The sequence below is a fragment of the Columba livia genome, chromosome Z, assembly GCF_036013475.1.
Source record: "Columba livia isolate bColLiv1 breed racing homer chromosome Z, bColLiv1.pat.W.v2, whole genome shotgun sequence".
Lineage (NCBI taxonomy): Eukaryota > Metazoa > Chordata > Aves > Columbiformes > Columbidae > Columba > Columba livia.
In genome coordinates, this window is record NC_088642.1 from 39839182 (window position 1) to 39863197 (window position 24016).

Sequence of the window (24016 nt, forward strand, 5' to 3'; positions counted from 1 at the left end):
CTCCAGACCTGGAAAACCCTAGAGACCTTTAATACATTAACCATCTTTCAGCTATGCAGGTGTGGACTTCATTAGAAGTTGTTTCTCTGCCTGCCCGTCCCATTACACACTCTCTTTCCTCTCTTTTTTTAAAGGGGAAGGAGTCATAAATGCCTTGGAAGTGTGCCAGCACCTTAGGGTTTTGCAGTAAGTTGAAATATCGTTTAAAGTTTAAGCACAATGCCACTCTGAAAGCTCTGTAGAACAGAAGAAAAAGCAGGAAAGCATGACCAGAAGGTTTGTTCAAAGCAAAACAACAAAATGGTGACATTTCTGCAAATGTACCACTGCCAGAATTTTGTTTAAGGGGAAACAGCTTCAGAATTATTTTTGGCATCTCTTTGTAAGGACAACTGACCAAAGGACAGACAGAAGTACAGTGGGGTTGGTTTTCCTTTTTTATTTATCCTTAGCAAAGCAGAAACATGCTGGACAAGAAAATATTTATTTGAATAGATTTTTCTATCCCGAAAGACAAACCTTTTGTAAGCTCAGAGTTGGTGACTGATCCAATTATTCGAGCAGCTAACTTATCTGTTTCTTGTATCAAAGAATTTATTGCTGTAAGACAGACTTTCTGTAGAAAACCTGAAACAATGTAGAGTTATCACATGCAAAGTCTCAGTTTATCTTGAGGTAATATTTAGCACAGATGAGAAGGTTATTATGAAAGGGCAGTGATCCAAAGCTACCATTTGTAATTTTACTGAAATGGATCATAAAATCATAGAAACATAGAGTAGTTTGCGTTGTAAAGGACACTCAAAGGTCATCTAGTCCAACCCCCCTGCAATAAGAACAGACATCTTCAACTACATCAGGTTGCTCAGAGCCCCATGCAACCTGGCCTTGAATGTTTCCAGGGATGGGTCATCTACCAGCTCTCTGAGCAAATTAATCCAGTATTTTACCATTCTCATTGTAAAAAATTTCTTGCTCATGTCTAGCCTGAATCTCCCCTCTGTTAGTCTAAAATCATTACCCTCTGTCTTATTGTAACAGGCCCTGCTGTAAAGTCTCTCCCCATCTTTCTTATAGGCCCCTTCCAAGTACTGAAATGCTGCAATAAGGTGTCCCTTAAGCTTTCTCTTCTCCAGGCTGAACAACCCCAACTGTCTCAGTCTGTTCTCACAGGACAGGTGTTCCAGCCCTCTAACCATTCTTGTGGCCCTCCTCTGGACCCTCCAGGTGGGGTCTCACCAGAGTAGAAGAACAGAATCACCTCCTTCAGGCTGCTGGCCACACACTTTTTGATGTAGCCCAAGATACGACTGGTCTTCAGGCTGCCTGTGCACTTTGCCAGCTCATGTCCAATTTTTCATCCACCAGCACTCCCAAGCCCTTCTCAGCAGGGCAGCTCTAAACCCTTTCACCGCACATCCTGTTGTGATACCAGGAGTTGACTGCACCCAGGTGCAGGACTGCACCCAGGTGCACTTGGCCTTGTTGAACCTCATGAGATTTGCATGGGACAACCTCTCAAGCTTGTCCAGGTCCCTCTGGATGGCATCCCATCCCTCAGGTGTCCCAAACTGCACCACTCATCTTGGTGTCACCCACAAACTTGTTGAGGGTGCACTCAATCCCACTGTCTATGTCATTGATGAAGATATTAGTACTGGTCCAAATATGGACCCTTGAAGGACACCACTTGTCACCAGTGTCCACCTAGGCACTGAGCCATTGACCACTACTCTCTGGGTGCAACCGTCCAGCCTGTTTCTTATCCACCAGTCTACCCATCAAATCCACACCTCTCCAACTTAGAGAGCAGGACGTTGTGGGTTACCATGTCAAAGGCTTTACAGAAGTCCAGATAGATGACAGCTATAGCCCTTCCTTTGTCCGGTGATGTAGTTACTCTGTCATAGAAGGCCAGGCAAGACTTGCCCTTGGTGAAGCCATGCTGGCTGTCTTGAATCACCTCCCTGTCTTCTGTGTGCCTTAACATAGTTTCTAGAAGGATTTATTCCACAATCTTCCCAGTACAGAGGCGAGGCCAACAGAGCAGTAGTTCCCAGGCTCCTTCTTTGAACCCTTTTTTAAACAGGTACAATGTTGCCCTTTTTTGAGCCACCAAGGACTTCAGCTGACTGCCATGACTTCTCGAATACCACGGACAGTGACTTGACAACTCTATCAGCTAATTGTCTCAGGACTCTGGCATGCATCTCGCCAGGTCCCAGAGACTTATGTATGTTCAGGTTCCTTGGGTGATCAGAAACCTGATCTTCACTTGCAGTGGGAAGGACTTTGCTCTCCCAGCACCCATCTTGCAGTTCATCCACTTGAGAGGCATGGGAAGACTACTTGCACGTGAAGACTGATGCAAAGATGTTGTTGAATACCTCAGCCTTCTCCTCGGCCATTGTTAACAGTTTGCCAGTCTTGCTTATCATAGCAGATATGCTTTCTTTGACTTGATCTACATTACACTGATTGCAGCAGCCAGGTAGGACATCTCAAATCTATCCTTAACTGACCCTTTCCATGCATGCTTCTCTGATGCTCTGCCATCATGGGAACTCATTTAGAGTTGGAGAATCTTCAGTCATCCTTTAAACATAATTTTCTGGCTTCTTTCTAGCTATTATGTGGGAAAAACCATAGAAGGACAAGAACAGAATCTGAGGTTTCAACCCAGAATCAATGCTGTAATAATTATTCCATGGAATCATGCTGTATAATAAAATAAGATAAATGGAATCCATGATCTAAAGAAACATACAACATTTCATGTCCCCAATGACAGAGGTGATTTTTACTTCTCCACATCTGGAACATCTATGTATGACACCAAATACAGGCCTAATGTTCAACTGCTTCCATGGTTGCTTCTGAAAAACTTAGTCCTGCATTGCAGTCAGCCACTTGTGTACAGTGAGCAGGGGGGCTCTGGAGTTATGCCACTCTTGGGATTAATTGAGGTCTACTGTTTTTATTTGGTTTTGGCTTTTTTTCTTTTTTTTACTGTTTTGTTTGATTAAAAATCATTTTACTGAGAAAAATAACTACTGAGATTGCACATATAATTCCCAAGAAAACATTGTGAAGCAGACAGCTCAAAGGATCAGATGAAGTAATATTCAACTGTAGGTAAACCAGTAATCCTTGTAATTGGACTTCATAACACAAAAAGGAAAAATAAAGAGTATGAAAACACTTGTTGCTCATGCTCACAATATGTTCTCCTCTAGTGAGAGGAAAGGTTGCTGAACAGTCTGTTAATGTGATGTTTTATATTAGTCACATATTTGGCTTATGAAGTGGGATTTTATTATTACAGTCTCTTTAAAGTACCACATTGTCTAATATGTAGCCAGTACCAAATCCATGAGCCCCTTCCCAAGTAAAACTATAAGATCAGTAGGAATTATGTTTAAATAAAGACTTCAGGATTTGGCCAGACCTCAGTGCAGAACCTGATAGAGTAATCAGTCACCTTATCTGTCAAACCTAATACGAGGTCTTTCTGTGAAGAGTTGACTCTGGCACTTTAAAAAGTGTAAAGAAGCAGCTATTGTATTTCAAGTAGTCCAGGGTAGATGACCCAGAAAAAAAAAAAAAAAAGCCAAACAAACAAACAAAACATTTGAGCAATTTAAAGGAGTTAAGTCAGCTGCCAATGAAATATGCATTCATTTTAAAACTAAGGAAGTCCTTATTCATCAGGTCTTGATCCAGTACCTAATACATCACTGACTTCAGGACATGTACTTTATTTCTTCATTTTTGGATGGTGCCAGGGATCACTTAGCTTTTGTGCAACACACTTTCTAAAGGTTTGCAAAAGATACGATGGCTAAAGGTCTGGGAGACGCAGCATTCAACAGGTTCCTGCACATGACAATTTAAAGCTTCTCTGGAGTGATGGAAACCAGCCGAGCACAGAAGTGACCCAAAATCTTTGTGCGCCTGGTAACCATAAAACAGATCTGCAACCCAGTCTGTCACATACCTTAGATTCAGGCAGTCTACAGATATCTGCTGCCTCTGTAGTTTGCAGCACCAGGATCCTCTTGTGAAGGCTCTGTCAACTCAACAGCAGGGTGACAACAGCACTTCAAATGTATGCTAGTTAGTGAAGAACAGATGTGGATGCACAATAAGACCAAACATAGGGACAGCACTGAGTTTTCTTCCCTGTCTTTCTCCCAGGGAAGTGGGTGAGTCACCATCGCTGGAGGTGTTTAGAAGTCCTGTAGATGAGGTGCTTAGAGGCATGGTTTAGTGGTGGACTTGGCAGTATTAGGTTAATGGTTGGACTCAATGATCTTAAACATCTTTTCCAACCAAAATGATTCTATGATTCTACGATCACACAGCGATGCTTACCCATGTAACTGGAAGTTCAGGGGTGGTGTGGTTCACATTCATGGTTCAGGCCTCTGCTTGAAATAAAAAACTGCTAGGCCATGTCATGCAGGCCTCAAGCTGTCACTTCTTTTCCACAATGCTATCTGCATGCAGCAAGGCTTTTTGTGGTTTTTAAGTCTGTCCATGTGGAGGGTAACTTTCTAAGGCTGAGTCTACATCCAGCTAAAGTATACAATGATGAAATCATACCAAATGAACCACCATTATTAGGTTGCCTAACTCAGAAATATCTATAGCATAATCTGGCAATTTCTTGAATCTCTCAAGCATTGAATCTAAGGACTACTTTACTGTTGCCTCTCAGTAGGCAATGACGACCTGGTTCAGCAACAGCATGGCGACCACACCCCAGGTCGCTCGGTCCATCAGCACGCAGACACCAATGTGGTGGACGACAAATGGCATTTATTAACAAGTAACATGGTGTTATATACCTTAGGTTAACAACATCACGTCTGTCTGCTTGCCTCACATACTCCTACCTACCTAGGGAGGGGCTACTATCTTTCCGTACAGCGCGAGGTCTTCCGGCCACCAGACCCTAACTACCTACATTTCCCCAATCCCTATGCAAAACTAAACTAGCTAAGAAATGTAACAGTCTGAAAAAGTTATGCTTCTACCTTAGTGCAGTACTTTGTGAGTAAAGTGATTACAATGAATGGTAAGGCACTATAAATTGGTTAGAACTAGGAGGTAATAGAGTACAATACTATGAAAGTAAATTTTTTGAGGTAGACTAAATAATGTTAGCAGCAAGATACCATATACTGGTGAAAACTAGAAAGTGATGGTTAGTAATGGATTGTAATTAAGGGGTAGCTGGGGATAACTGGGGATAACCCTAGGTAAATGCCTCCTTTTAAAGGAGTTGTTGACGTTCAATCAGCATAATGTTAACTCGCTCAAGTCGGCTTCTAACAAATGCTACAAGCTTGTTTAGTATGCAGGGTCCCAAGATTAATGCTACTAGACCTACAATGACCAGCCCTGCTAAGGTAGATATTAGGGCGGTTAGCCACAGTGACTGACCAAGCCATGACTCAAACCATCCCTGTAGGGCTTCCCTATCTCTCTTCCTCTTTTCTAAACCCTCTCTAAGTTTGGCCATTGAATCTCTGACAATCCCTGTGTTGTCCACGTACACACAACATTCCTCTCCTAGCGCTGCACAAAGTCAGCCTCATTGTAGAAACAAGAGATCCAGTCCTCTACGATTTTGCAATACAACCTCGGACAATGATCTCAAAGATTTTTCCAGAGCGGTGACCGATTGTTCAATCCGGTCCAAGTTTGATTTTGTTCCACTAATGATGCTATCCCTGTTCCCGCCCCCGCAGCTCCAATGGAAAGAAGGGTAGCTATGGTTAGAGCGGTAATGGGTTCTCGTTTTTGTATGTGACCTAAAGTTGAGGAGGGTTGGTGATTATACATGAATTCTTCGGGATGGTACATGAATCTCAGAACGATCATCACTTGTATGCAAAACTCACTGTTTTGGTCAAACACATTAAGAAACACACATGGCGTAACTCCAGTTCTTGAACATATCCATTTGGTACTGTCAACAGGAATTAACCATTTGGCTTTTGACCCCTTTACTAATGTGAACTCGTTTGCGCATAACGCCTTTTTGTTAGGGGGTACTTTACCGATGCATGTGCCTTGCCCTGATACATGTTGCATTGTTATTCCCGGGTTGTTTGTAGAGTTCCACAGACATTGTGGTGGATTAGACTCATCTATCAATTCTGGTTTGGAGGATATACCTATTGCTTCGTAAAAAGGGGGCCTTATGTCATAGCAAAGCCAGCAATTTACTGTCACATTGGGACTGGTAGAATTCAAGAGTTGGTATGTTGAATTCAGCAATTTCCACAGGGGAGGCATTTCAGGTGTTGAGGTACTCGATGCCTTGGCACTATCTACTAAGGGCATGAATGGTTGTAGGCTGAGGACCGAACTAGGCCCAAGTGTCTGGGGTGCATGTAACCTGACTTTGATGATTTGTATTAGTGTTCCTGAATCCTTGAAAGTTTTGTGAAGGAATGCTGACCACATTTTTACCTACAACCCAACCCACATTGTTCGGATTTTGGACCTTTATAGTTATAAAGGGGCAGTCATCTCTCTGTCTTAACACTTGATTGAACGCAAACGCTGGAGGGGAACATCCTTCTGGTCCCCATCTTACTCGCAGAAATTCATCCTCTTTTTGCGGCCTCCATTTATTGCTGAGAACAATGGTCTCACACCCCCAATATCCGCAAAACATATATCCTGGATAGTTGCAGTAACTCTTTCCTGGGTTTGAACTAGGACACCAATATGTTCCCCATATGGAACTAGATGTGGGAAACAGGTCATGGAATGTAACTGTGAAAGTCGGAGCCCCTGCTGTTATGCTTTCCTTAATCACTCGATTATTTGAGGCATCCTGTAGAAGCCACTTAAATGGCTGATGGTGATTGTAACCTGGTTCTGCTTTACCTGTAGAAACAAACCCCAGAATCAAGATCACACAGAAGTGTCACAGCCTCCCTCTTCGGAAGCCATTTCACTGCTCTCTGAATTCAATCAGTATAAGAACCTCGGGCCTGGATGGGATGTTTGTCGGCCTGTTGACTTCTCTGGTAACCGGGGTACACGGGTCACGAGGGCGTCCAATGATCTGGTCCTGAAAACAGAAACTCACAGTTTTCATTAGTTTTAGCCTGAAGATCCGGCTTAATGGACTTAAGCGGACAACATTTAATTCCGCCATCTTTTTTGACCGCGGCATACCCTCGCCCTGTCAGAACTAATTTCCACCCCAGTTCCCATTCTCCTAACTCATTTCTGACCACAACTGATGGGCCTTCCTCTAGCGCTCGAGTGTCCCAATGTTTTTGGACAGGACTATTCACCTCCTCCCCCCTGGGAAATTGGTTTAGTGCTAGCAAAGCAGTTGCCAGGAAGCGAGCCTGATTTCCCGAGGGAATGGCGTTGGCAAAACCCTCTGAGTTTGCTAAGACTTCCAGCTTAGATTTCAGAGTTTGATTTGCTCATTCAACTATCGCTTGTCCTGTGCTGTTGTATGGGATCCCATGTGTTAGAGTGATACCCCATTTCTGAATGAATGCTTGGATTGTTTTGGACACAAAGTGTGAACCATTGTCTGTTTTGATCTGATTAGGAACACCAAGCCATGCCATAGCTGTCAGCCAATGTTGGATGGTTGCTTTGGAGTTGGCCCTAAGGTGTTGTGTAGCTACAATTACCCCGCTATATGTGTCCACAGTTACTGCTAGCCACATTCGAGGTTTCAGCAACTGGCAGAGCGTAATGTCTGACTGCCACACCTCAGAGGCTTTGGGACCTCTGGGGTTGACTCCACTGGACCACAGTGGTGCTTTTTGACAGTGGGGACATGTAGCTACTATGTGCCTTGCGTCTGTGGTCAAAATCCCACACCTCTTTGCTAGGGCCTTAGTTCCAATGTGGAGGGATTCTTGTAGCTGACGGGCATCTCTCAGTGTCCATAGCCCTTTTGCAGCTGCACCTGCTTTATCGTTACCGATTTGGTAAAACCCCTTGATTGGGTCATGGCTGTTGACATGGATGACTGATATGGTTCCTTTTTGGGAGGAAAGAGCTTCTTCTAGCATTAGAGCAGCTGTGGACGTTGACACGCCAGGTCCCGACACGGCCAAGCAAAGTTTGGCTACGAACATCGAATCAGTCACTATGTTGAGGTGTTCCATTGGAAGCAGTCCACACGCCAGTACCATGGCCATCGCTTCCAGCAACCGGACTGAGAGTGTACTGTCAGTCATTTTAACGCAGTGCCATTCTTCTTCCGACTGCCATACCACTGCTGCGGTTGAGGTCACAGAGGATGCATCTGTGAAGACCATTGGTCCCTGCTGGGGTCGGTCCATGATCCTCTTAGGAAGGTCGATGTTAGCAGTTTTCAGCATCTGAGCCCAAGGAGGCTTGACGACATGATGGACTTCTCCGCAAAATCCTGCAAGGGCCACGGCTAAAGATTCCGACATGGCCACTGATTGCGCTAAAAGCTGTTTGCGCAAGGGTAAGAATATCCTGGCAGGCTCGATGCCTAGGTGCCTTAGGGCAAGTTTTCGGCCTTTCGTGATGAGGTTGCCAAGGCACTCGACTCCTGGAGAAAATGCACGTGACGGTTTCCCCAGGACTATTCGCTGTATTGGTAGAGCTTTTTCATGAGGGCCCTGAGCCAGTGCCCCTACTCTCCCTCCTGTGAAGGATACATACAGATCGAGTGGTTCATGTGGGTTCCACCTGGCAAGTGTGCTTGATGATATTTGCTGCTCGATAAAATCGAGAGAGTCCATTGCTTTCGTTGTCAGGGTCTTCTGTTCCCACGGGTTTTTTCCTTTTAAAAGATCGTGCAAGGGAGCCATGGTCTCGGGAGGAATCAGGAAGATGTTACGGAGCCATTGTAAAGATCCCACTAATTGTTGCACATCATGAAGCGTCTTCACGTCCCGACGGATTTTTATCTGAGGAGGGGTTATGTAAGAGTCTGTGATTCCCACTCCCAAAAAGCTCACACATGGTCCCTTTTTAATTTTTGCACTCGCAATTTCAAACCCGTTTGTTTTTAGGGTTTCCGAGACTGTTAACACCAGCTGGTCCACCTGACTTCCTGACGGTGTGGCGATCAGGATGTCGTCCATGTATTGAATTATTGTTGTGGTCAGGTCAGTGTGCCGAACTGGTTCCAGCACCCGATCCACCGTGATCTGGCAGATGGTAGGCGAATTGACCATTCCTTGAGGCAGCACCTTCCACTGAAAGCGTAGGTTAGGACGTTGGCTGTTTGGAAACACGATAGAGAAAGCAAACCGCTCCTTGTCTTCATCATGCAAAGGTATTGAGAAAAAACAGTCTTCAATATCAAGGATGGCGCAAGGTTGCCCCTCTGGTATCATAGAGTTCATGGGCAACAACATTTGAACAGGACCCATTGGTTGAATTGTCTTGTTGACCTCATGCAGATCATGGAGGAGCCAGAACCCTTCACCGGTTCACTTGGGTATTACAAATACAGGAGTGTTCCAAGGGCTGGTAGAAGGCTCTATGTGACCCCGTTGCAGTTCGTGGTCGACTAACTCGAGAAGAGCATCCATTTGAGGCTTTGACAGGGGCCACTGCTCGACCCACACTGGGTCAGACGATTTCCATGTCAGTCTGATCGGTGGAAGTGGGTATGCGGCAGTGGCCCTCACTATAAATTTGTCACCCTGGCTTTCAGTAGGGTTAGAGCGTCCCTTCCTAAAAGGGGTAGGATTCCTGGCAAGACGAATGGGAAAAGAGTAATGCTTTTTTCTGGTCCCTTTTCTGTGTGGAGTGTGATTGCAACCAAATGAACACTCTTCCGAGCCCTGGTTAGTCCTCTGACTCCGCCTACCATGGGAGCTTCTTCCAATTCCCAGCATGGAGGCCAGTTCGCCTCAGGGATAACTGTAACGTCTGCTCCGGTATCGATCAAGAAGGGGACACTAATGGTGGTGCTATTTGGGGTGTTATAAAGGGAGCAGATGCCCCACACCATTGGTGGGGTATCACATTTTATGGCCAAAGCCACCCTGGGGTCTCGCCCCTAGGGGGTGGTGCTTGCTGTCCCTGAGATGGCAGTGGGTTTGGCTGAACAGCTGGTTGTGCTGTGAAGTTGGTCACCAGTTGAAGAGGCAGTGGGCTCGAAGGAAGTGGTTTTTGAGGCACTAAGTTTTGGGGCGCCGAGTTTGGGAGTGCTGCACTCCATGTGGGATTGGCATAATTGGGCCGTCTTGTATGCCAAGTGGGAGAGGGCTGTGCATGGCCCGACTGCCCCCTCCCCCTCCCGTTTCCCTGGGCCTTGGATCTGCATTCCCTGGCAAAATGCCCTCTCTTTCCACAGGCCCAGCATGGCCCTCTAGATTGGTTTTGGTGTTGAGGGGGGGCTGTTGACGAGTCCCCTAACTGAGGGCAATGTGCTGTGATGTGGCCCAACTGGCCACACTTAAAGCATATCATCATGTTAGTTATTGCGGTGCAAACAGCTGCTTGGATTGGGGCTAGGTGCTCTTCTCTCTCGACATGTTTGATCATGTCTGCGATACTGGACCCTGCCGGCAGTGATCGCAAAATGCCTTTGGTTACTGAATTGCACTGCTGGCGCAGGCACTCTGCTGTGACTGGGCCTTTTGCCTCCACAGGCAGTGTCGAGGGGTCGATCGCTGCCTGGAGGCAATCTACAAATTGCGTGAAGCTCTCGCTTTCACTTTGTTTTATTGTTGACCATGGCGATGGCTTGGCAATGACTCTAGAGGCTGTGCGAATGGCCTCTCTGGCTGTACTGGTAGTTGCCGTGACTTCTTGAGCCCGCAAACCCTGGGCCTGTAACTGGGGGGTCATCATTGCTGGGTCCGAGCCCATTAGCCGCTGCAGGTTAGAACCATGTAGCGGGTGATCCGCCCCGGTTACTTGGGCTAATTGCCTTGCACAGTTATCCTCCCATTCTTGTTTAAAAACTATCATCCCTGCCCCGTCAAAGATCAGCCTGCAGGTTTGTTTAATGTCATACGGGAGCATGTCGTCTCCGCCAAAAATACTGTCTATGAGGGTGGAAACCAGGGCAGAATTAAGCCCTCTATCCGCGATGGCTTTATGATCGCTTGTATATCCTTAGGGTTTAACGGTGTGTGAACCCTTCGTCCCCCGTCCGTCACCCGGACCGGGAACACCAGCGTGGCCGATGGGGCCCAGCTGGTCCAGGACTCACTGAATGGCAGCACAGCTTTCTGGTGTGTCAGACCTTCTTTTCAGTTTGGTATCATCAGCAAACTTGCTGAGGGTGCACTTAGTATCTTCATCCAGATCATTGATGAACAGGTTGAACAGAACTGGACCTAATACTGACCCCTGGGGAATCACCCTACCTACAGGCCTCCAATCAGACTCTGCACCATTGATCACAACTGTCTGAGCTCTGCCATCCAGCCAGTTCATGATCCATCTCATCATGCATTCATACAGCTTGCACTTTCTGAGCTTGTCTATGAGAAGGTTGTGAGAGAAGGTGTCAAAAGCCTTGCCAAAGTCAAGGTAGACAACATCCACTGCTCTTCCCTTGTCTACCAAGACAGTCATACCATCATAGAAGGCTATTAGGTTGGTCAAATATAATTTCCCTTTGGTGAACCTGTGCTGACTACTCCTGATAACCTTCTTTTCATCCATATTCTTGGAGATGATGTCCAGAATAAGTTATTCTATCACCTTTCCAGGGATGGAGGTGAGGCTGACTGGCCTGTAGTTTCCTGAGTTGTCCTTCTTGCCCTTTTTGAAGACTGGAGTGATGCTGGCTTTCTTCCAGTCCTCAGGCACCTCTTCTGTTCTCCAAGACCTTTCAAGATGATGTTGAGCACCTTAGCAATAACATCTGTCAACTCCTTCCGGACTCTTTCCCATCAAGGTCCATGTATTTGTGAATGTCCTGTTGGTCTAAATGATCTCTAACCTGATCCTCCTCAACCAAGTGAAAGTTTTCCTTTAATCAGATTTTCTTTCCTGTCTCTAGGGTCTGGGATACTTGAGGGCTGGCCTTAGCAGGAAAGACTGAAGCAAAGAAGGCATTCAGTAACTCTGCCTTCTTTGTATCATCTGTCACCAGGGCATCCTCCTCCGTCAGCAGCGGACCTACATTTTTCTAACCTTCCTTTTGCTACTTGATGTACTTGAAGAAGCCCTTCTTGTTGTCTTTGACATCCCTGGCCAGATTTGCTTCCAAGTGAAGCTTGGCCTTTCTCATCTCATCCCTGCATATTCTAACAGCTTCTTTATATTCCCCCCAGGTGGTCTGTCCCTTTTTCCACATTTCATAAACATCCTTCTTCCACCTGAGCTTTGACTGGAGTTCCTTACTCATCCATGCTGGCCTCTTACTTCCTTTACTCGATTTCTTGATCACAGGGATGCACTGGTCTTGAGCTTCGAGTCCATCACTTCAATGTCTGAATATTAGCCAGCTCTCTTGGACCCAAGCCAGCTCTCTTGGAAGCTTTGTTTTAACAAAATCACATTGTAGGTCACTGATCTAATGTAAGTACTGATTAATAATAACTCGATAGGATGAGGGTATTTGTCTTATTCAAAGGACAAACGTGTCTCTCCACAAATTTCTCAGTACATTTGACACTGACGGGATACCTTCTCACTTGTCAGAGAAAAGACATGAGACTAGATGTATATTCTGCAGGTGATCCTAGCCCTTGGAACTGTAACATATTTGCTAGGAAAGGAATTTTCTCTCCATATCTATGTTTTATCTCCATATCTCTATGTTTTATAGAGATATAGATGATTTCAGTCTCCAACAAAATCTGCAATCTATTCTGAGTGGTAACTACAAACACAAAACCAGTGCTAATGAGTTTAGAGGGCAGAGTGCACTGAAAGACTCATGCACTTCCCAGTTTGTGAAAAAAAGTAATGACAACTGTTGTCGCATTTCTCCACTTACTTGCTGCCTTCCATAAAGATGTCACATTAACAGCCTTGTAGACTTACTCTTCCTGTTTTCCTCAAGTACATTTATCTTACAGTAAATTATTACTTGTAAAATTTACTTCAATATAGTGCTTGCTCGTCATCACACACCATTCAACTCCAGGTCAGGTATTCTGTCAGTGAAATGGAAACAAGGGAGCCCCATCTAAACACAGGGAGCTTATTTCCTCTATGTTTCCTGTATGCTTATTTCCTGCCAGTTCAGAAAAACTGCTGTGATTTCAGCAGTGCTTTCAAAACAATTGAGTTACCCTCATATAGTACCAGAGGAAGAAAGGAAAGCCTACAAGAATTTGTTTGTTTTTTTTTTTTTTTTAATCTGGTCAGACCATTTAGGCTTTCTGTCCCCACTCTTACCCTTTAATTTTTACTTTAATTTTTACCTGTTCATAAAAACTGTAAATGAACTTACAACCAAGCCTACCAAGGTCAGTGAATTGCAGGACGATTATCTAATTTTTAATTCTTTGTTTAATTTGTTTAGAAGCATGTCCTGGTTTCTGCTGGGATAGAGTTAATTTTCTTTCTAGAAGCTATGTTTTGGATTTAATATGAGAAGAACGTTGATAATGTACTGATGTTTTGGTTGTTGCTGGGTAGTCAAGGACTTTTTGGCTTCCCATGCTCTAGCAGGTACACAAGAAGCTGGGAGGGATCAAAGCCAGGACAGTTGACCCAAGCTGGCCAAAGGGGTGTTTCTTACCATGTGACATCATGCTCAGTACATAAACTGGAGGTGGCCGGGAGGCAAACAGCACTGCTTGGCAAGGAACAGGTTATCAGTGTGGCAGGCAGTGAGGAATTGCACTGTGCTTTGCTTGTTTTGTATATTCTATTGTTGTCGTTGCTATATTATTATTATTATTATTGTTATTATTATTATTATTATTATTATTATTATTATTATTATTATTATTATTATTATTATTATTATTATTGTTGTTGTTGTTGTTGTTGTTGTTGTTGTTGTTGTTGTTTTGTTGTTGTTGTTGTTGTTGTTGTTGTGGTTGTTATTATTGTTATTATTGTTATTATTATTATTATTATATTTTGCTGTCCTATTAAACTGTTGTTATCTCAACCCACAGGTTTTTTTTTCCCTTTCTGATTCTCTCCTCCACCCCACTTGGTGGGCTGGGGAGTCAGTGGTTGCATGCTCCTAGTTGCCAGCTGGGGTTAAACCATAACACAGCAATAAAAACTTCAATCTATAATAATGTCTTGTCATGCCAACATATCTCTCTTTTTGCATTCATATCTTCAGCTCTGGGAATAGTGTTATTAGGTAACTGAGATAATAAAATTGGCAGAAAGAGAAATCACAAAATTATATAGTATATCTTTGAACAATATTATCCATTTCTCTGTAAGGAGGAATAGTTATAAAAACAGATGATGCATATACTCAATAATGAAATTAGTAACAAAAAATGCAATGCATAGGATAAGAGAACAATAATAATGTTATGCTGTGCATAGGGTAACAGACATAGTAAACTGTTACACTAGAAATCTCCAGGTGTTTTTCTCTATTGTAGTGGCATAGACTATGCACATCATCATATCTCCTGAGGCCAGCATCCTCAGTGATGCTTAGCTGTATACTTTCTTTAAGAATATTCCATAGACTTACTCTGACTCCTGAAAAACCCTCAGTGAGTTCCTTCAAGAAAGAACTGAACCCTGTCATATTTAAACACAGTACCACTGTGTATGGCCAAGCCAGTTACCGTAGTTGTGGCTCATAGAGAACTTTACACCTTTTCCCCACTTAATTCCTGTCCAGCTGTGACCTGTGCTCTACTGACCATCTGGCTTCATAGTAAAACACTATCTTAAACAGCAAGAAACTTCCTCCACACCACTATTTTTATGTTAGGTATTAGGTCACATTAGCCATGATTCAGATGCTTAAATCTTTAAATATGCAAGTTCACCACGTAAATTCTACTGATTGCTTAGAATTCCCAGGAAGAATTACATTTCCACTGATTTGTAAATATGAAGCCATTTCACATTCAGCATGCTAGAATTGCTGTGTGTCTAATGAGCTGCCCAGGCAATGTTTCTGAAAATTCAGTCAATTCTGGATGATTAGACATCCTTTTGCTAAGATTAGACCTCTCCAGAAAGACCAAACATTCAGGCATGATCACCTAAGAAGGCTAAAGCAAACATAAGCTGTAGAAAAAAATAGCTATGTACACAGACATTGAACAGACCTATACCTACAGTAATATAGAGGCTTTTAAAAAGCATTGTTTTATCTCTGTGGTCAGTAGTATGAAGCAGAGTAGAGATGAGCCCAAGGATATGCTCCTCTTCCCTCTAGTTTATGAACTTGAGAAGAAGCTTGAGCAGTCTATTACAGGTCTGAGATAGTGCAAATTTATGACAGTACAAAGCAGGATGATATTAAGATGCATATATAAATCATGATACATCACAATGGATTTTAACTTTATCCCTTCAAATGAAAGTCTAACCTGCCCAAAATAACTTGGGATAAGTCCTGCTTTATAATATCGAAAAAAAAATGTGCATTTTGGGCATATGACTGCGGAACAGGAAAAGGGAACACTTATTTTGTATTAATATGGTTTTAGCTCATGGCTTCTGCTATAAAAATGGCTTGTTTCACATTTCATGCTTCCAAATTATACAGCTCATGCCTCATGGCAAAAATGGTGCCAATGGGAAGTACTTCATGTTGTGTGTTTATATGGGAATAACAAATCAAACACAGGCAACTGTTTCAATTTTAAAAGCCTGGTTTTGTTGGTTTATATCTGCTCAGCTTTTGAAATACTGAAGCATCATTAGCCGGGTGTTTGTACTTATATTCAGAAAAGTTACCAGGTTTGGATCCTCAGCCAAAGTGCTGATTCACATTCCAGTCATGTAATTGTTCTTTCTACCTTTTCACACTTCTTTTTACTCTTTCCATTCTCTCTCCTACCCCCTCAATGAAAAACACTGTGCACAAAGAATATAAAACTGTAACTATTGTATGCATGTTGGGAGTGTAACAAACAAACAAACAAACAAACACAACTGGATATGTTTGAGTAATAGCAATTCATTAAAAGGAACTGGGATTTTATTATCTTTTTTTGTTCTATTACAATTGGCATGCATTGTTTTTTGTCTTTCCTTTAGCAAAGCTAGTGAATGCTAACTGTGGAAAATGCACACCCAAAGAGCTGACAAGCCTTACATAAAATTTTAAAGAGAAATTTAAAGCTTTTGTTAGAAGAACTTTTAAGATTGCAGATGTGTAATACTTTAAAATTGCAACTACATTGACAATTTAAACCAAAATGTTTTAAAATACTTTGTTCCTTCATTGCTTGCCAAGTGTAGGGTTTATTTTTCTTTGCCAGCCTGAAGTTTCCACGGCATCTGAAACTGAACCTCATTGTTCTGGCTCCACAAATTGAACCTCTGTCAGCAAATAAGAAAAGTAAAAAAGCAAAAGTCTGATGTGGGGATGGAGCAGAAAGAATTTAGTCAGAAAATCAAGGACAGAAGGGTCTAGAAAGCAATGCCTCTTGCGGGCACACTTCCTGCCACCTTTGAAAGCACCAAAAACTTCCAGACCGATAAACCACTATGATCAGGTACATGCCCCTTGTTTGACAGGTAGGGCCCTTGGCCAATGAAATGCCTTGGTTGAGAGAAGTTTCTAGACCACTACCATAAATGACCACAAGCTCAGATTCTACTAGAGTATAAATTGAGCTTGCTGAAGGTTTTATTTCTGTTGGTTTTCCTTTAAGCGCAAATTTTGTGTTTGAGGACTCTTCCTTAGATCTGGGACACCATCTACAGAAGCCTCCTCAAGAATTAAGACACCTGGCCTCGTTGGTGAGTGTATTATCTTCTGGGTTACCCTTAAGAGTCCTCATTTTTTCTGAGTATGTGAATTCGTACTTTGAACCAATATTTTAAAGTTTTGGGGATCCCAAGTAACAATCAGCTGTGAAGTATTTGAACTCCCAACCAGTATCAGAATGTGTGTTTTATAATCTTGTTGGAGTGTTGAATTATTTTGAATAAACCCTTTTCCTAGTTGTTTGTCCACTAAACCACTCTGGTCAGAATGAAGTTTGTTTTGAGATTATCATTTTCCTGTTTTGTGTGTGTGTTTTGTCTCTAACAGCAGGCTCTTTCTGGTTTTGCTCTCTTCATTTATAACGCATTTTCTATTTCTTGGCAATTTTGCATAGTGTTGTCACAGTAAAGGTCAGTAAAGCCTACCAGTGCTTTAGATTTCACATGTCTGGCCTGATGTAAGAGGCCAAACCACAAAGAAGACCAGGTTCCTAGTAAGGAAACAGAAAAGTTGTATTTGTAGACACAGAATGATACCACTATTCTAGGTGACAGGCACCCAAAAGGACAGTTTGATGGAGCAGCCTTTCCATCAACATATCAGGTTTCAGACTACCGCATTTCTAAAGTTATAGGAACAAGCCACCCCCTACCTATCTTCAGAGACTGTCATATCAGAGAGACGGCTGCTTAATTAACAGAAACATCTGGGATACACCTACCCAGTGCAATGCAGTGCTCCTTGACAGAGACGTAAATGAACATTGAATTGAGTGGTGAGAGAAAGACCTGCACGGTGTGACATGGTCAGCTTAGGCCATGCAGCCTGAGTGTCAGCAGTAGGGCTCTTTAACCTGAGTGGACCACTCAGCTGATGTGGCTATAGAGCTTTTCATATCTAAAGGAAGTGGTGGTTAGTTTTCTTAAGCTTTTAAGCCAATTTTCCAAAATAAGTGAATCCAGTGAATGTTGGCGAAGACTTCACTGGGTCTTAGATTAATAATAACAAAGCTGACATAGGCATCTTCACTAGAGAAAGTGGTTCATACTTAAACACAAGGAATCATAGAGCTTCTTATGTAGATGAGCCCAGTGAATGGGATTTTCAGTTAATAGCTATAGTAAATGCTGCATTCTTTTGCTATAATAACATACTCAGCTGGCAAGGAGGAATAGAAGTATTACGTTTTCATTCATACAATTTCAGCCTGTCTACAGTTCTATTTCTTCATACTGTTTTACTGTTATATACCACACTAATGAAATACCTTCTGTTACTTAATTTGAGCTAGAAATCATCACTGTTTTTGTTTAAATATGAATGCATTTATTGCATTAAGTCAAGTCTGTTTCATGTAAGGAGCTTGTACACTAGTTGTCTCTGGAGGGGCTCTGACTTTTACAATACTTAAACCATGAGCCTTTGGATATGGAGACAAAGGTGAAAGATGAGGAGTGCATGTGATAATTTAATACAGGGGAGACGTCGTGATCTTTTTTTCTTCTTTTTTTTCCCCCTAATGTGAACCATTTCTTAATGTGGGGCGAGCTACATAGCTTGCTTTCATATGGTTGAATTTACAAATCTAATTGAGCAATGGACCCTGCTAGTTTCCCATTTGCTGTGTTTTTATAATGCTGTCATCCATCAGGACTGACTCTTGGTGGCATTTATATTTCTATAAAGTAGGGATCAGCAAAGTCTATTCTTTAAATTAGTTTTATCATCTAAACTTGTAATTCTGATGTAAGTAATTCAGCCAAAGATGTCTAGTTTTATCAATTTCATTCAATGCTCTCGTCAGAGTTTTACACAGACCAGTAAATTTTTCAGACAGATTAGCCCAACTATAACTGAAATATATTGCATTTCCTTCATTCAAGGGGATTCAAAATGAGAATCATTTGACTGTATCAAAGAAGTCAATGAGAAAGCAAAAACTTCAAAGAGCAAAACTCTTTTTTTACACAGGAGACTTAATGAAGTGGATAGCATGTGAACAGTTTGGGAAGAATTAGGTTTGATCCTGCACGTGCCAGCTTCACTTGCTTTACTTTTTCACAGAAAAAAAATCATCTGAATATTTCACACACACACACACACACAAAAAAAAAAAAAAACACACCCCAGCATCTGTTATTATTTATTCTCTGAATGTGAGATAATTGTGTGATATTTTTAGCAGGGCTTCATAGGAAAAAAAAAAAAAAAAGTGTCAATGTATCTTCAACTTATTCTGTTCTTTTGACTTTTTGTGTTTCTGGAGCCAAGCCATATCATTATGGATCTGTTGTTTAATTAGCAGATTGGCTGTTCAACACAGCATTTGGAGACTGGGATAATCCATTTAGCTGATAGTGGTTATTCTGTTTGGCTGTTTAGATTGGCTTGCTTCTATCAGATGTTATAAGATTACCTTTATCATTACAGTTGTTGATTTTTGGTTTGCATAGCTGCCTTCAGTCCATGTCTAGGAGATTCATATTTGTTGGGGTCAGATCGCAAGGGATATTTTACTAATATGCTTCATCATAAGTTTTTTCATAATTGATGTCAGCTGTGTTAACTAGTAAAAAATAAATACCTGAGACTGGATATAAAAAGAATAGTAATTTAATGAGAATTGTGTAGACGCTGAAAGAATAACAGGTGGCATAATAGTTAATATCTGGTTTTGTTACGCAAGCATAGTGGAGCTGTTCAATTTTAGGAGTAATTTCTTTGAGCTTTCCTTAAAATGGTTCTAAAATATGTTAGACATTACAAGATCTTGATTTTTAAAAAATCAATAATCATTTTTAATAAAAGCTTCTTTAAAGATACCTGAGACTGAGACTCTTAAACAGCAGATGTTCCACACAAGACTTTGCTTAGATTTCCTAGGATGTAGGCAAATTCTTGCTTTCAGAAACATGCATATTCTTCGGGGAAACTCCATGTTAACATCACTACATCTCTTAGTCAGACACAACTTTCCACAAGAGGAGACATCTGAAATTAATATAGGGATTTGTTACTGTATTGGGTCTGGCTGGGATGGTGTTAGGCTATAATAAGTATCAGGGCTAACATACCAGTTTCATACCAGTTTTCACTCATTAATATCCACTTAACAAAGTTACTCATTACTTTATGGAACTCCTCTAAAACCGTGCAAAATAGCAATCTTAAATTTTCATCTCCAGATCCTATGCCAGTAGATTTAAACACACTCTGCACATGCGCATGCCCTAACACAAGGACAGGAACTCCTTCTACTGCTGGTGATGATAGGACCCCCAAAACTGCAGAATTTGGGAGCAGGCTGTGAAATTTAAAATAAATTATGCATTTCAGTCTGCTCCCAGTCCAGCAACACACATAATTTTGTGCTTAACTGTAGCCGTATGAGAAGTTTTATTACCCTTACAGCTACTCTTGTCCTCACAGCTAAGCAAGAGGTTACATATTATGTCACAGGGGACTCAGCAAATTTCAATATTGAATTATAAAGCTTTTCTGCATGTTATCTTAACCATGCTAAGTAATGGGTATAATTTTTATTAGACTCCATCCAGGATGAACCCATCTCATAAATTCTTCTAGACTACAGTCGGCTATTCAGACTGTAATGTCTTACTGACACCATCAGCCTCAAATGAATTTTTATAGTTATTTTTAAAGACTGGCTCTTACTACCAGTCCTCCCACTGCTCTTTCACTAGGGTATATATAGCTGAATGGGTGATCAGCTTACATTGGCAAAATGGAAAGGGAGTGATTTGGGAAGGTTTATGTATAAAAGTAAATCACCTCAGTACAAGTTGAAGTTTCATCTCCAAGCACATAAAGCCGCAGTGGTAGCAGTGACACTGGGCCAAATTTGCTGTTGATGTAACCGCAGTGGAGTCCGTGGAACTATGACAACCCCACACGTGGACCTCTGTTTCCCGTCTTTACTTGAAAAGTTAAGTCCAGACAAACAACTTAGTCCTTCAACTGGTACTTATTAAGGGGAGATAATTTTCAAACTACCACGAGGGCTTCATGAGGTTTGTCACGGAGGCACCCGTAGGTTAATTTAAGGGACAACAAGGTCCAAAACATCCTTTATTAAACCGATGAGAAACAGGGTTTTAGCACTCCAAAAGTGACTTAAATAAAGGTTCGGATATCAGTTGAGGAAAATTATTTAAGAGGCAGCAACCACTAATACAACAGGCGGTCCACAGTGTGCATGCACGTGGCTTCACCCAAAAATGCCAGAGCCGTCCCTGAGTCCCGGAGAAATACACACTTGCCTAAACACGGTGCAGGATTATTTTTAAAGCGATACACGCACTCGTAGTGAGTACGGGAAGTGTACACTCGCGATTCCGTGAGGGTAAATTTATAATACACCCGCAATCCTGCGAGAGTTAATTTACTTATACATGCAAGTGTGCACGGAATCCTACACGTGCTTACGTGGAAGCACGGGAGGAAAATACACTCGCGATTGTGCGAGGGGCTCTCGGCAGCCACTTGTGATTGTGCGAGGAAATAATTTAAAGTACGCGTGCTCGTATTGGGCACAGAGAGTTACGTGTGCAAGTGTGCACGGGAGGAAAATACACTCGCGATTGTGCGAGGAAATAATTTAAAGTACGCGTGCAAATGTGCACGGAAAGTTACACATGCATATGTGCACGGGAGGAAAATACACTCGCGATTGTGGAGGAAATAATGTAAAGTATGTGTGCAAATGTGCACGGAAAGTTATACGTGCATATGTGCCCTAAAAGTATAAATATACTCGCAGTCCTGCGAGAAGTTTTACTTACACACATGGCAGCAAGGCAAGCGGAGTCCCCATCCCGGGGAGGGGGGCTCTCGGCAGCAGCATCTTGCTCGTGCTCGAAGAGACCCGCGGCAATGGGCAGAGTCTCGACGAGAATCCCGTTTTTATCTAATCAGATCTGACTGTAGGCACTCTAGAAGCTTCTCTGCATCCCCCACACTGGCTGTGGGTGCCCCTGAAGCCTCCAAACATCCCCCACTCTGGGCACGGCTCAGTGTGCCTTGGCACTCCCTTCTTCTAATGTCCCAGGAGTCAGGGTGCTCTGGGCCAAACAAAAGAAGCTGTTAGCCTCAAGTAGCAGAGAAAGGGGGAGATGTGCCATACTGAAGGAGGGATGGGGGGTTGCATTCTGCCACAAGGTTACATAGGTTATGAAGATCCATACTTGTGTACAAAACTATGGGATTTTGCACACCTTTCAACACATGGTGGTTCTTCAGGCATTTGATTTTTTGCTCTGATAGCGGAAACGGATTATATGTGTGAGAAGATATTTTTATATTTACTGAAAGACAGCAATGTAAAAAAGTTGTGACTGTGATCATAGTGATGGATTATGTACCCATACACAGAAATGGAGTGCGAGAAAAGAGACATATGCAATATCCACATTTTTGCCTATAAATCCAGCTTTTGGAACATCTCTCATTTCTTCTAAACCTTGACTACGACCATGCACTCAACATATATTCCTACTTATGCTTACCTGGGAAAGGTGGCTGTATTTTTCACGTGATGTGCAATTCAAATGCTAAAGAGAAATTGGTAGGAGAGTTCAAAATTAGAGATAATGGGTCAATCTTGCATGTAGGCATCTAGTTAATTTTAGGTATATCCAGTACAGGAATTGCGTCCCCAGTAATGAGTCACTCACTATCGTCTCAACAAAGCAAGCTTTCTCAAGAGGAAAATTAACTGCAATACAAGCAAAGATAGAACCTTTCAGAATAATGATGTTTACTTTTTTTTTTTCTTTTGATACGGTTTAAAGAGAAACCAGAAGCTCAGATGAATTGGAAATTAATAATGGAGATGTCAGTTTTGCTGTAACCCAAATTTTAATTAATCCAAGATTGATGCCAGATATCTAGCTTATGATATGACCTCTGGAAATATATGCAGCTGTTGCTGCAATCAAGAACATGTTCATTATTTGCTAAGTCTCCACATGTAAAATAAAAAGGAGATAAATCATGGTTATGGCTACAGTCAGGGTGTCTTGGAATTATGACCTGGGAAAATGGTAACCATATGCACACACACGCGCATTTGCATTGAACTGCAATAAATACTAAGACCAGTACTAGCTACAGTGCTTTATTTGGGGAGCTATAATTTCCAGATGATTAATCTAATCATTTAAAAAGAACTTCTCACAGCATTAATCCCATTTAAATTTAAGATGGAAACATTCAGAAGAGAAGCTCTATTAGCTGCACAGTGTGAAGCAAATGGGAACACAGAATGCAGCTATAGGAATCAGAAGGGCAGTGAAACTTTGTGTAGGCGTCAGTTAGCCCATAAGTATCAAGCAAAGCAGCAGTCTACTTTGATCTTCTTTGACAACATACGCAGAATGATATGAGATTGAAGCCAATGTCTGTATTTAATAAAATACCATAAAAATCAGCTGAAGATGCACAATATGAAAATCATTCTGAGACAGGAAGTATAGTAAAATACATAATTACATAAAAATAGGGCCAGATCCTAATATGCTGTCAATCTTAGAGATCTAATTGCATTGAAGTACTAGGATTCCCATGGAATAAAACAGTACATGGTTGCATCTATATTATCCATACATAGAATAATAAATGCAATAGTTGGTATATACCATATATTAAATATAAATGTAAGAGGAAGAATTAAGGCTATACAATAGGCTTGAGTTTGTTTACTAGTCTTTGAAAAACTGATTTTGAATTTTAGTATTTTGTATTATTGTACTGGATCTTACTGGGATGGAGTTAATTTTCTTCAAAGCAGCTCATATGATACCATGTTATAGACTTATGGTCAGACCTGTGTTCATGGCAAACCAATGTTCTAGCTCTTGCTGAACAGCATTTGCACAGCATCAGGGCCTCCTATGTTTCTCAAGCTGCTCCAGTGAGTGGGCTGGGAGGGGCCACAGCTGGAACAGCTGACCCGAATTGACCAAAGGGCTGTTCCATATCGTATGGCATTGCATTCAATAATAAAAGGTCAGGGAAAAGAGGAGGAAACAGGGATGTTCAGGTTTATGGCATTTTTCTTCCCTAGCAACTGACATACGTGCTGAGGTCCTGCTTTCCTGGAAATGGCTAAAGACCTGCCTAAAGATGGGGAACAGGGAGTGAATCATAGAGTAGTTTGACTTAGAAAGAACATTT

General features: G+C 42.0%; 1 long non-coding RNA gene across 1 annotated transcript in view; it reads left to right on the forward strand.

Annotated features, from left to right (window-relative positions):
• The window catches only part of LOC135577396 (uncharacterized), an 84602-nt gene that overhangs the window by 39900 nt on the left and 20686 nt on the right, over window positions 1-24016 (forward strand). Inside the window, exon 3 of the long non-coding RNA XR_010469170.1 lies at window positions 16767-16854. This is a non-coding gene — a long non-coding RNA (uncharacterized LOC135577396). The remainder of the gene's footprint in view (window positions 1-16766; window positions 16855-24016) is intronic.